This window comes from Nothobranchius furzeri, chromosome 13, assembly GCF_043380555.1.
Source record: "Nothobranchius furzeri strain GRZ-AD chromosome 13, NfurGRZ-RIMD1, whole genome shotgun sequence".
Lineage (NCBI taxonomy): Eukaryota > Metazoa > Chordata > Actinopteri > Cyprinodontiformes > Nothobranchiidae > Nothobranchius > Nothobranchius furzeri.
In genome coordinates, this window is record NC_091753.1 from 62156366 (window position 1) to 62166701 (window position 10336).

Here is a 10336-nt window from a genome sequence, read left to right on the forward strand (position 1 = left end):
TAACTAAAAAGTTACTTTTAAGAGTAACTCATTTCTTTTTGATGTGAGTAATCAGTAAAGTAACTAAGTTACTTTTTGGATGAAGTAATTAGTAACTGTAACTAGTTACTTTTTTCAGTAACTAGCACAACACTGCTTATGATGCTAAAGAAGCTGGTTTAAAGTTAGCTTTGTCAGTCAAACAAGGTCGTAATGAAGACCCACAAGCTTTCTACCTACGCCTCTTTGGTTCAGAATGTAAAAAGGGGGATGGAAGATGAAAAAGGCTTTAAAGAGCTCTTCCTTGATAATTTGCATCCTCAGTACGGTCCCTATATGGGTGCTGTAGACCTTCGAGTCAAAACTATGGACGATCTCAGGAGGATGGCAAGTTATAGCTTCAGGCGGTTCAAAGAGTCTAAGGACACCCCTTCGGTCCTGGTGGTGGAGGCAGATCCCTCCACGCTGCGACTCGAAGGAGCTCCATCAGGAACTGGTAAAGGTAAGAACCGCAAACCTGGTGTTACATCACAGGCCCAGAAGTCCCATAACAACTCCAAGCCGCGAGGCTTTCCCACTAACAGGTCTCAGAGTTTCGCCAGAGATCGGGACCCCCCCACCGGCTGGTCAGGGGGACCCTAAGTCACCACGACTTGGTCATGAGAAACATCGTGTTTCTCTTAGAGAAAAAGGGGGTTCATCATACTCCTCTAGGAGAGTGTCGTCTCGCTCAGGTGAGCGCCAGTCTCCCTCTGACCGGTACTCACCGTGTCGTGGTCGCAGAGACTACAGTCCTGCCCCAAGGCCGAGAGCTGATTCTAGGAGCTATTCTCCTAGAGAGATTTGCGCCACACTGACTGCTGCACTTCGGGCCCTGTTAAAAGATCCATCGGCATGTGAGTCGGTTCTGTCCATCTCTTTGGCAGACCCTCCTCCACCTCCTGGGCCAGCACGTGACTTGGTCTTAGAAGCAGGTCCTGCAGAGGCGAAGACTGCCACAACGGTGCGTCCGATGACACCTGTGACCTCGGCGAGGTCTAGTGTGGTCGCTTCTGTCAGCGCTTGTCCTCTAACACCCAAAGCACCTGCCACCAAACCCGGCGAGCCTAGCTCACCGGTCAGACTTCCACTAAGGTTTCGCTGCAATATTGTCCGTGAGGGTCCTACTGAGAAACCTCACATTCCGGTGACCCTGGAGGGTCACCCTACCCTAACCCTAACCTGCTCCGACGCTTTAAGGCTGTCATTTCATTCGGAGATTGGACACTCCGAACTCGGCTGACTCAACCGACGCCCTTGGCACCTCTTGAGAACCTCATTCCCTCTTTAGGCATTGTTAACTACAACGGCGCCGCCGGTCTGACCAGTCGATCCAGTACCTCTGAGGTCAGTGACATCCACAGTCAGTGGCGGCTGGTGAAAAATATTTTTGGTGGGGCTGTGCTATTTTTTATTTTTAAACAAACTTGTGCTTTCTGAGCTTTGTGCACAACTCCACTATTTCCTGAATTAAGCACAGCTCTTTTATTTCCTGTCTTACATCATTGGACAAACTGATTAATCCAGGTGTGTCTGACTGTTGGCACGCTGCCTTGCGGACCAAGGTTGAAAAATACTGCATTAAATTGCACATAAAATAACACGACCATAAATGGTAAATAGGCAATGCAAGAGGCAAGTAACAAAAACATTTTGTTTAATTTCAACATTTGAGTGAACATAAAAAATTATGAGCAGGTCACTGTTACAGTAATGGTAGTAAACACTACTTAGACAAAATGCCAGAAATTTACACTGTTAGGACTTATGGAAAGTGGAAACACTTTCATAGGAAATAATGTCATCAGTATCCTCTTACAAATGTCATATTTCCCACTTTTTGGGACAAATCAGAAATGTTTTCTTGTCCCAAAAGCTGGGAAATTTGTTTGCTGCAGCAGAAGTGTAACAAGTAAAATGGAATCAGATTGATGTATGTACAAATTTACATGAAATACACATTTACACGATTAAATATGTATAATAGGTATGTGTGTTGAAATTAGTTTTTACAGTTATTGCACATTAAACATGTTATTAAACAAATGTCCCGGTTTGTGGGACAACCAAGGATTTCTGATTCTGATTGCCTTGTTTACAGAAATGTAATGTACAGCTTACCTCTGCACCCAGCTGCTGTTCTCCCTGTCCAAACGTCCTCCGTTTCTTTGTTGGCTGCTGCACTGATGCGCTGCATTCCTCAGTCAGAGAATGAATGGAGTCCCCAATGAGACACAAGTTCCACATCCACCTTCTGTGGATCCCAGCCGTTTTGAATAACAAACACAGAAAGCAAAATAACGCATTAGCGTGATTGCATCCAGCTAGCCACTGCTTCCTGGTATACCAGTTTTGGGAGAAGCGTCGTGTGTACAGTTTACCCTTCTCCTTGTCCTGCTGGCTTATCTTTACGTCGGGCTGATCTGGTCCAAGCTCTTTTTTTTTCCACCATAGTTCTCCTCTCGAACAAATACTGGAGAAGAGACCGAACTGAATTCAGTGGCTGCTGAGATCCGGTATCCTGGTTGTAGGCTCACTGGCGTCCATGTCTTCGTCTGCTCCAAGTGCGTCACGAGTCACGACCAAAAACGTGCTGGAGTCGAGACTCTCCGAGTTCTACCGAACACCAGCGAAAGCCTTGGCGGTAGCTCTATCGCCCATCATGCTTCTGAAACGTTCTGAAACAACGTTGACGCTGATTGGATACATTTCCATTCCTACCCTTTGATTTTCTTGTCAGCAATTGGACAGCTGGTCTCGTCCTGTTTGGGCGATTGAAAAACAGCACACAGCCTCCACCGCTCGGCAGAGACCGGCAGAGACCGGCAGAGACCAACATAGATATATAGTGTAATGACCTGGCTGGGGTTGTAAGCCAGGTGCATTCTGGGTATTGTGTTATATGTGTTTCCTATCCCTCTGCTAGTTTCTATGTGTTGATTTGAGTGTTATGTTAATGTAAGCCACAGGGAAGGTGATGTGTGTTCTGTGGAGCGGGTTGAATTAGCATGGTTAACTGACACCGTGACTCTGTGTGGTAGGAGCGTGATAGAAGTTCTGTGTCTGTAGTGTTACAAAGGGTTGAAGAAGAAGCCTAATAAAGGTCTGGTGTGAACCACTACTGTCTCCTGCTGGTTGAGTTGGGGACTGCCGCTGAGACGCCCGGGGTCACTACAATATATTCAGGCTGTGTCTCAATTCAGGGTCTGCATCCTACCTCGGCCGGATTCGTCGGCCGGTTACGTCACAGCGCCGCGACTCGGCCTGTCCCAATTCGAAGACTCCTTCAAATGCGGTCGACGAATGCGGCCTTCTTTTCGCCTGAATGAAGGATGGGTCGGGTGTATCCTTCAATAGGTAGCATTTCCCAAGATGCCTTGCGGGCCGGCCGACAGAGGCTGTGTCTCAATTCAGGGTCTGCATCCTTCGAAGGACCCAGCCCACCCGGCTGACGTGGGCTGCGTCCTCCGTCGGCCGGGTAGACCGGATGTTAACGGCTGTGAATTTGGACAGGCCTAGCCTTCATGAACTCCCTCGGCGAACGTTCCGTCGCCTAGCAACCATGGAACCGCTGGGCAGAAGGAACCTTAAACGATGGAGCTCGACGTTTTATTTAGCTTTTTAACCCCCAGAAACCCAAATTTAGAAAACAACTGCAAAATATTTTTTTAACCTTTCACATGTTGTTCTAGGAGGCCAGATAAACGGGCCTATTTACACATTTTAACAGCCAATAGTGTTGCAGAACTGAACAATAGGACCTATTAGCAATGTAAATGTGGTTTTAAAAAGAAAAAAAATGGGGAAGGTTTATTTTTGTGGACTTAAATCTGATGTTGTAATACTACAACCGTGGGTCTCTGTGGGTTAATCATTTCCTTGACTGTTGGAGAGCTAATTCAGAGAAAATACTTTCGACAAGCTGAGCCTGAGCAAAGATGTGATAATAGTTTTTAATACTTTCTAAGGGTCTTAATTTGACCAAAACCGATTTATCACCTTTTAAGACTTTTCAAGACCCAGCGGATACCCTCTAGTAAACAATTCTCATTTGTAAACAAAAATAAAATTCAAGAGTTTAATGCAGAACTGATTTTATTTAGATATTTCTTTTACATGTACATGTTTAATCTTCCTTAACCATTTTTTCTAGCAAAGTAAAAAGCTGTCAAAGTTCTTCCTTCTCTCCTGTGCTCTCTGCTGCTCTGCCTCCCTCTGCAGCCTCAATTCCTCCCAGATCAGCTCCAGATGCTGGTCATCGCTGGCACCTTCCCCTGGATGCCCATTTTCTCCAGAATAGTCTTAACAAACATGTAAGAAAAGAAACAGGAAGAGAAAAGAGGACAACGGGTTATTCCTTTCATGTTTTCGCAGAAAAAATAAACTCAAACGAGTTTTTAAAATATGAGATGTTATTGTACCTCCATGCCACAGCCGCCGAATACTTTGCTCCGGTGATCATGTGGTCCATCTCCGCCCTAAGCTTAATAAATTCCCTGGTTTTCTCTTTTGGTCCTAAAATACAAACTTCAATTAAAATCAGGGGGAAACGTAGCGGGAGAAGTACGACACCGAGCGCGGCCGAACATACGAGCCGAGACCGCAATACAAGCACTTTTACTGTAACATTTCTAATTAAAATAACGTTCATGTATCACAAAAAGTCCTTAAACTGACAGTTTTCAAGTTTATACTTACATTTATATGCGCAATCCTCTCCGACAGCTCCCGCTTCACTGTCCGCCATTGTTTTTAAGTTTTTCTGTCGGCCGGCCCGCAAGGCATCTTGGGAAATGCTACCTATTGAAGGATACACCCGACCCATCCTTCATTCAGGCGAAAAGAAGGCCGCATTCGTCGACCGCATTTGAAGGAGTCTTCGAATTGGGACAGGCCGAGTCGCGGCGCTGTGACGTAACCGGCCGACGAATCCGGCCGAGGTAGGATGCAGACCCTGAATTGAGACACAGCCAGAAAAACTTAAAAACAATGGCGGACAGTGAAGCGGGAGCTGTCGGAGAGGATTGCGCATATAAATGTAAGTATAAACTTGAAAACTGTCAGTTTAAGGACTTTTTGTGATACATGAACGTTATTTTAGTTAGAAATGTTACAGTAAAAGTGCTTGTATTGCGGTCTCGGCTCGTATGTTCGGCCGCGCTCGGTGTCGTACTTCTCCCGCTACGTTTCCCCCTGATTTTAATTGAAGTTTGTATTTTAGGACCAAAAGAGAAAACCAGGGAATTTATTAAGCTTAGGGCGGAGATGGACCACATGATCACCGGAGCAAAGTATTCGGCGGCTGTGGCATGGAGGTACAATAACATCTCATATTTTAAAAACTCGTTTGAGTTTATTTTTTCTGCGAAAACATGAAAGGAATAACCCGTTGTCCTCTTTTCTCTTCCTGTTTCTTTTCTTACATGTTTGTTAAGACTATTCTGGAGAAAATGGGCATCCAGGGGAAGGTGCCAGCGATGACCAGCATCTGGAGCTGATCTGGGAGGAATTGAGGCTGCAGAGGGAGGCAGAGCAGCAGAGAGCACAGGAGAGAAGGAAGAACTTTGACAGCTTTTTACTTTGCTAGAAAAAATGGTTAAGGAAGATTAAACATGTACATGTAAAAGAAATATCTAAATAAAATCAGTTCTGCATTAAACTCTTGAATTTTATTTTTGTTTACAAATGAGAATTGTTTACTAGAGGGTATCCGCTGGGTCTTGAAAAGTCTTAAAAGGTGATAAATCGGTTTTGGTCAAATTAAGACCCTTAGAAAGTATTAAAAACTATTATCACATCTTTGCTCATGCTCAGCTTGTCTAAAGTATTTTCTCTGAATTAGCTCTCCAACAGTCAAGGAAATGATTAACCCACAGAGACCCACGGTTGTAGTATTACAACATCAGATTTAAGTCCACAAAAATAAACCTTCCCCATTTTTTTTCTTTTTAAAACCACATTTACATTGCTAATAGGTCCTATTGTTCAGTTCTGCAACACTATTGGCTGTTAAAATGTGTAAATAGGCCCGTTTATCTGGCCTCCTAGAACAACATGTGAAAGGTTAAAAAAATATTTTGCAGTTGTTTTCTAAATTTGGGTTTCTGGGGGTTAAAAAGCTAAATAAAACGTCGAGCTCCATCGTTTAAGGTTCCTTCTGCCCAGCGGTTCCATGGTTGCTAGGCGACGGAACGTTCGCCGAGGGAGTTCATGAAGGCTAGGCCTGTCCAAATTCACAGCCGTTAACATCCGGTCTACCCGGCCGACGGAGGACGCAGCCCACGTCGGCCGGGTGGGCTGGGTCCTTCGAAGGATGCAGACCCTGAATTGAGACACAGCCTCTGTATGAATGAACACTCTTGATGAGCTTCAAGAGGTAGTCCTTCAAGACTGTTGGAAAACTATTTCAGGTGACTTCCTCTTGAAGCTCATCAATAGGATGCCAAGACTGTGCATTGCTCACATTTTTTGGTTAAGTACAAAACTCCACGTGTTCATTCATGGTCATGAAGATAATGACAACCCATTGAATGAGAAAGTCTGTCCAAACTTTTGGCCTGCACTGTCCTATAGGCTATCTTCAGATATGTGGCCAATGAGAAACATCTATCATGCATTAAAGGGCCACACCTGTACTCATAGAATCTGGGGTTACAATATGTGACCATTGTTTTGTTTAGTTGTTTGCTAGCTACACATAGCTACGTCTTGTTAGGACAATGGGTCACTTCCTGTTAACAGAAAATAACGTACGCCCTCTGGTGGACAAAAGTGAAACACTATGTTTCCTCTTTCATTGGGAAAAATCCTATTTATTCACAAGTTGTGCCAAATTAAACTAAACTAGCTCTAAAATGATCCCTCAGATCCGACATTTTGAGAGAGTTGACAGTCAATTATATAATTAAAATGAACTTTATTTTCTAGACGAATTATAATACATGACAAGTTATAAATGACGGTATGTGATGGATGTATATGTGATGTGTGATGATGGTGTAAGGTAGATGTATATCAGAACCTTTGTATCTGGAAGAAACTGTGAGTTCTGGGAGTAAAAGAATTTGGTCTGCTATAAACTAGAGTTGATTATTTATAGAACAACATCAGACGCAATCTTGTTGTGTCTACGTACCCTTAGGAGACCCAATTTTTGGATCCGAGATGTCGGGGGGTCGGGTGATCCCAAGGCATTGGAGTTCGTAGATTAACCGCAATGTGACCCGGTCAGTCCAGAGTCGTCTCGCAGATCACAACAGACAGGTGGACTTGTTGCGTCTAAGAATGGACTCTTAAGGAGTTGTAGTTGTGTCAGCTGCAGCGTGCAAACAGGTTTTGACTGTATGTCAAAGAGAAGTTTCAAAAGAGGCTGGTTTTGGATTGGCCACTCTGGAGTGTCAGCTGGAAACAACTTACTCAACTCAACTGAGTAACTCGGCAGTCACTCTAGTTTTAATAATCTTGAGTTGATCATTTCTGCGAATCAGAATTTGATGTTTGTTGACGTTACCAAACATCCCTCAGAAACCCAAAACTTCATCAGATACAAGATGTTCTAACTGTGGATAAATAATCTTTAAACTTATGTGAGGTGTGACCTTGACCGTAGTTTATATCTAATGAACATTGTGTATGAGTGTAGATAATGATTCACTTGTTAAATCAAACAGTACTGATCATAACATGTAAATGCATCATTGTCAGAACAATATTCATTTCAACTTCATTGATTTAGGCACAGATTATTCACACATTTAATTTAACATCTGGTTCATTCAACCATATGATGATTATGATTATTTAAGCATATGAGCTGTAAGTGTTTACTTTTATTCTGAGGACGAATTCTGCAGTCTGATCAGAAGAAAGCTTTGTTTGGGAACATAGGCTGACAATCCTGACGTCATGGGATGTCAACAAGCACTGCAGAAACTTCTGGGTGTTAGAGATAGAGTTTAAAATCCCCCTAGAACATGGAAGTATTTCTTTAGATGGCCGGTCACTGTGTAGGTCAACATGTAGGTGAAAATGAACCCTTTCTGGACATTACAGAGGAGAGGACGTCGAAGCGTTTCATTTATAAAAGGAGTGGTATTTAAAGGTTGAGTGACTAAGGCGGGGGTCGGCAATCCGCGGCTCTGGAGCCGCATGCGGCTCTTCCATCCATCTGATGCGGCTCTCTGTGCTTGTTAAATAATGAATGGATATTTATATAAAATGCTTTATATTTTACTGCATTAATTTTACATCTGTAAGCTAATTCTAAATGTAAAGATTGTCTGCGTAAACCTGAACAGGTCCAACCCGGTCTACTGTGTGACCGGGTTGACGCGTCACGCTTGTGCGTAATCATATGCGTGTTCTGAGCTGACGAGGATGTGAGATTCTGGGATTCTCCTCAGACGGCTCCTGGATGCGTCGCCACATTGGAGACAGGAACAAGCACTATTCAGCCAAAGTTTCATCATCAGGGAACATTTTCTAAGTGACAAGTCTCTCTGAGAGACCGGGTTTGGAAAACACTCGCTTCAGTGGGAGGAATCTTCCCGCATGCGCTCTGGTTCTGCAACGCGCTCCAAGCCAATCTCCACATCTTCAGCTCGCTGTGCACCGTATGTACACGCTGACAGCGAGCTGCGCTGAGCAGTGTCCAGCTCAGATGTTCAGAAGGAAATCTTTTCTTGAGTGATTTAGCTACATCTGCGATGTGCGTAGAATAAAGTGTCAGTTCGTCTGCATGCGTCGGGGTAATTCTTTCTATTCTTTCTCCGTCAAAATAAACGATCAAATACGGGAACTGTCCGGTCAACACAAGCCCTGCTTTTAACTGTTCCGTTTTCTTGTGAAAATTGTTGCAAAGAGATAAAATTAAACTTGATTAACACCAGAGCCAGGCGCACTGCGCCGTTATCTCCGTCGCTGTAAATGAGGGAAAAACAAAATGATCGGATCCTTTTCTGACCTTCCCCACCTACAAAGTTTAATTACAACAATCAAACGTGACAGAGCCTGGATTTGTATTCTGAACAGTCTAAACATGTTTTAAAAAGAAACGTATGACAAAAGTGGCACCTGCTCAGTAAAACCACCAACAGGGTGAAAAATATCAAAATATTGTCGGCAGAGACGGGCTACAACTTCTGGATCCACTTTATATAAATCGTTTTATTGATTATCTTCTTATGAAAGATAGCTTTGACGTGCACGAGCGACCGGTACCGGCTGCTGTCACCTGTTGTGAGCAGCTCTCTGCTGTCTGAGGGTAGGCCCCGCCCACAACGCCGCGGCTGCTGCGGTGTTTTCTTTACTGTGGGAAACGGGTAATAATGGCTCTTTGATGGGAACAGGTTGCCGACCCCTGGACTAAGGAGTAAAAACTGATACCGATATGACATTTTAACGCTGTTATAATATCGGACATCCCTGATCCACACTGTACAACTGAAATTAAAACTTTACTGTAAATTCAATGAAAAAATAAAAATGTACTTGCATTTCATTGTAATGCTTAATTCTCACTTTGACTGTTGTGTTAGTCATGGGCGAAGCTTTATTTCAGTCCATCGTGGGTCCCAGCGGGATTCCCTATGCTTACTTTTTCCTTCCCTCTTCTTCCCTGCTGCTGTCCTCTGCCTCACCAGGCTCACCTGTGCAGCAAGATGCACCTTCCTGCTCTGCCTCCCCAGTTTCCTCTCATTTACTCAAACCCTCCGCTACTTCAGCTCGTGTACTTACATAATAAGTAATAGATTTTAGTATTAGACACCGATATCATGCAAGGAACGTTGGGAATATTTAAATATCACACGTGCCACGGTACAGATCACTGTCACCTCTACATTCCTCAGAACTTGAGGGAACTGCGTCACAATAAAGAACATTCAGCATCTCCATCTAAACGTTACATCAGTGTCTTCCTCGGGTCCCTTTCTCTTCCGAAAATATTTTAATATACTCATCTGAAACCAGAAATGAGTCTCAATGGAAAAATCACCCAGCATGAAGCTCGTGCTGTTCGGAACGTATCTGAAGTATCCTGCATGAAGGACAAATGTGGTTGCAACATGCATTAACACTAGGGTAGTTTTCACAGGCTTGAACTAAAAATGCATTCAACTGATGGTGAAATGTGTAAGCGTTGCTTGTTGTGGTCTACACCGAACCCACATATGCAGCCATGGCTTAGGGGCATGTAGTAGACAGAGCTCTGCAAGGCTAGCAGCAACATCAACACAACCACTGGAATCGCACAATAAATGCATCCAATCATATCCAATGTATTAATGGCACATTGTGCAAACGGCTCGATAGCTGACCA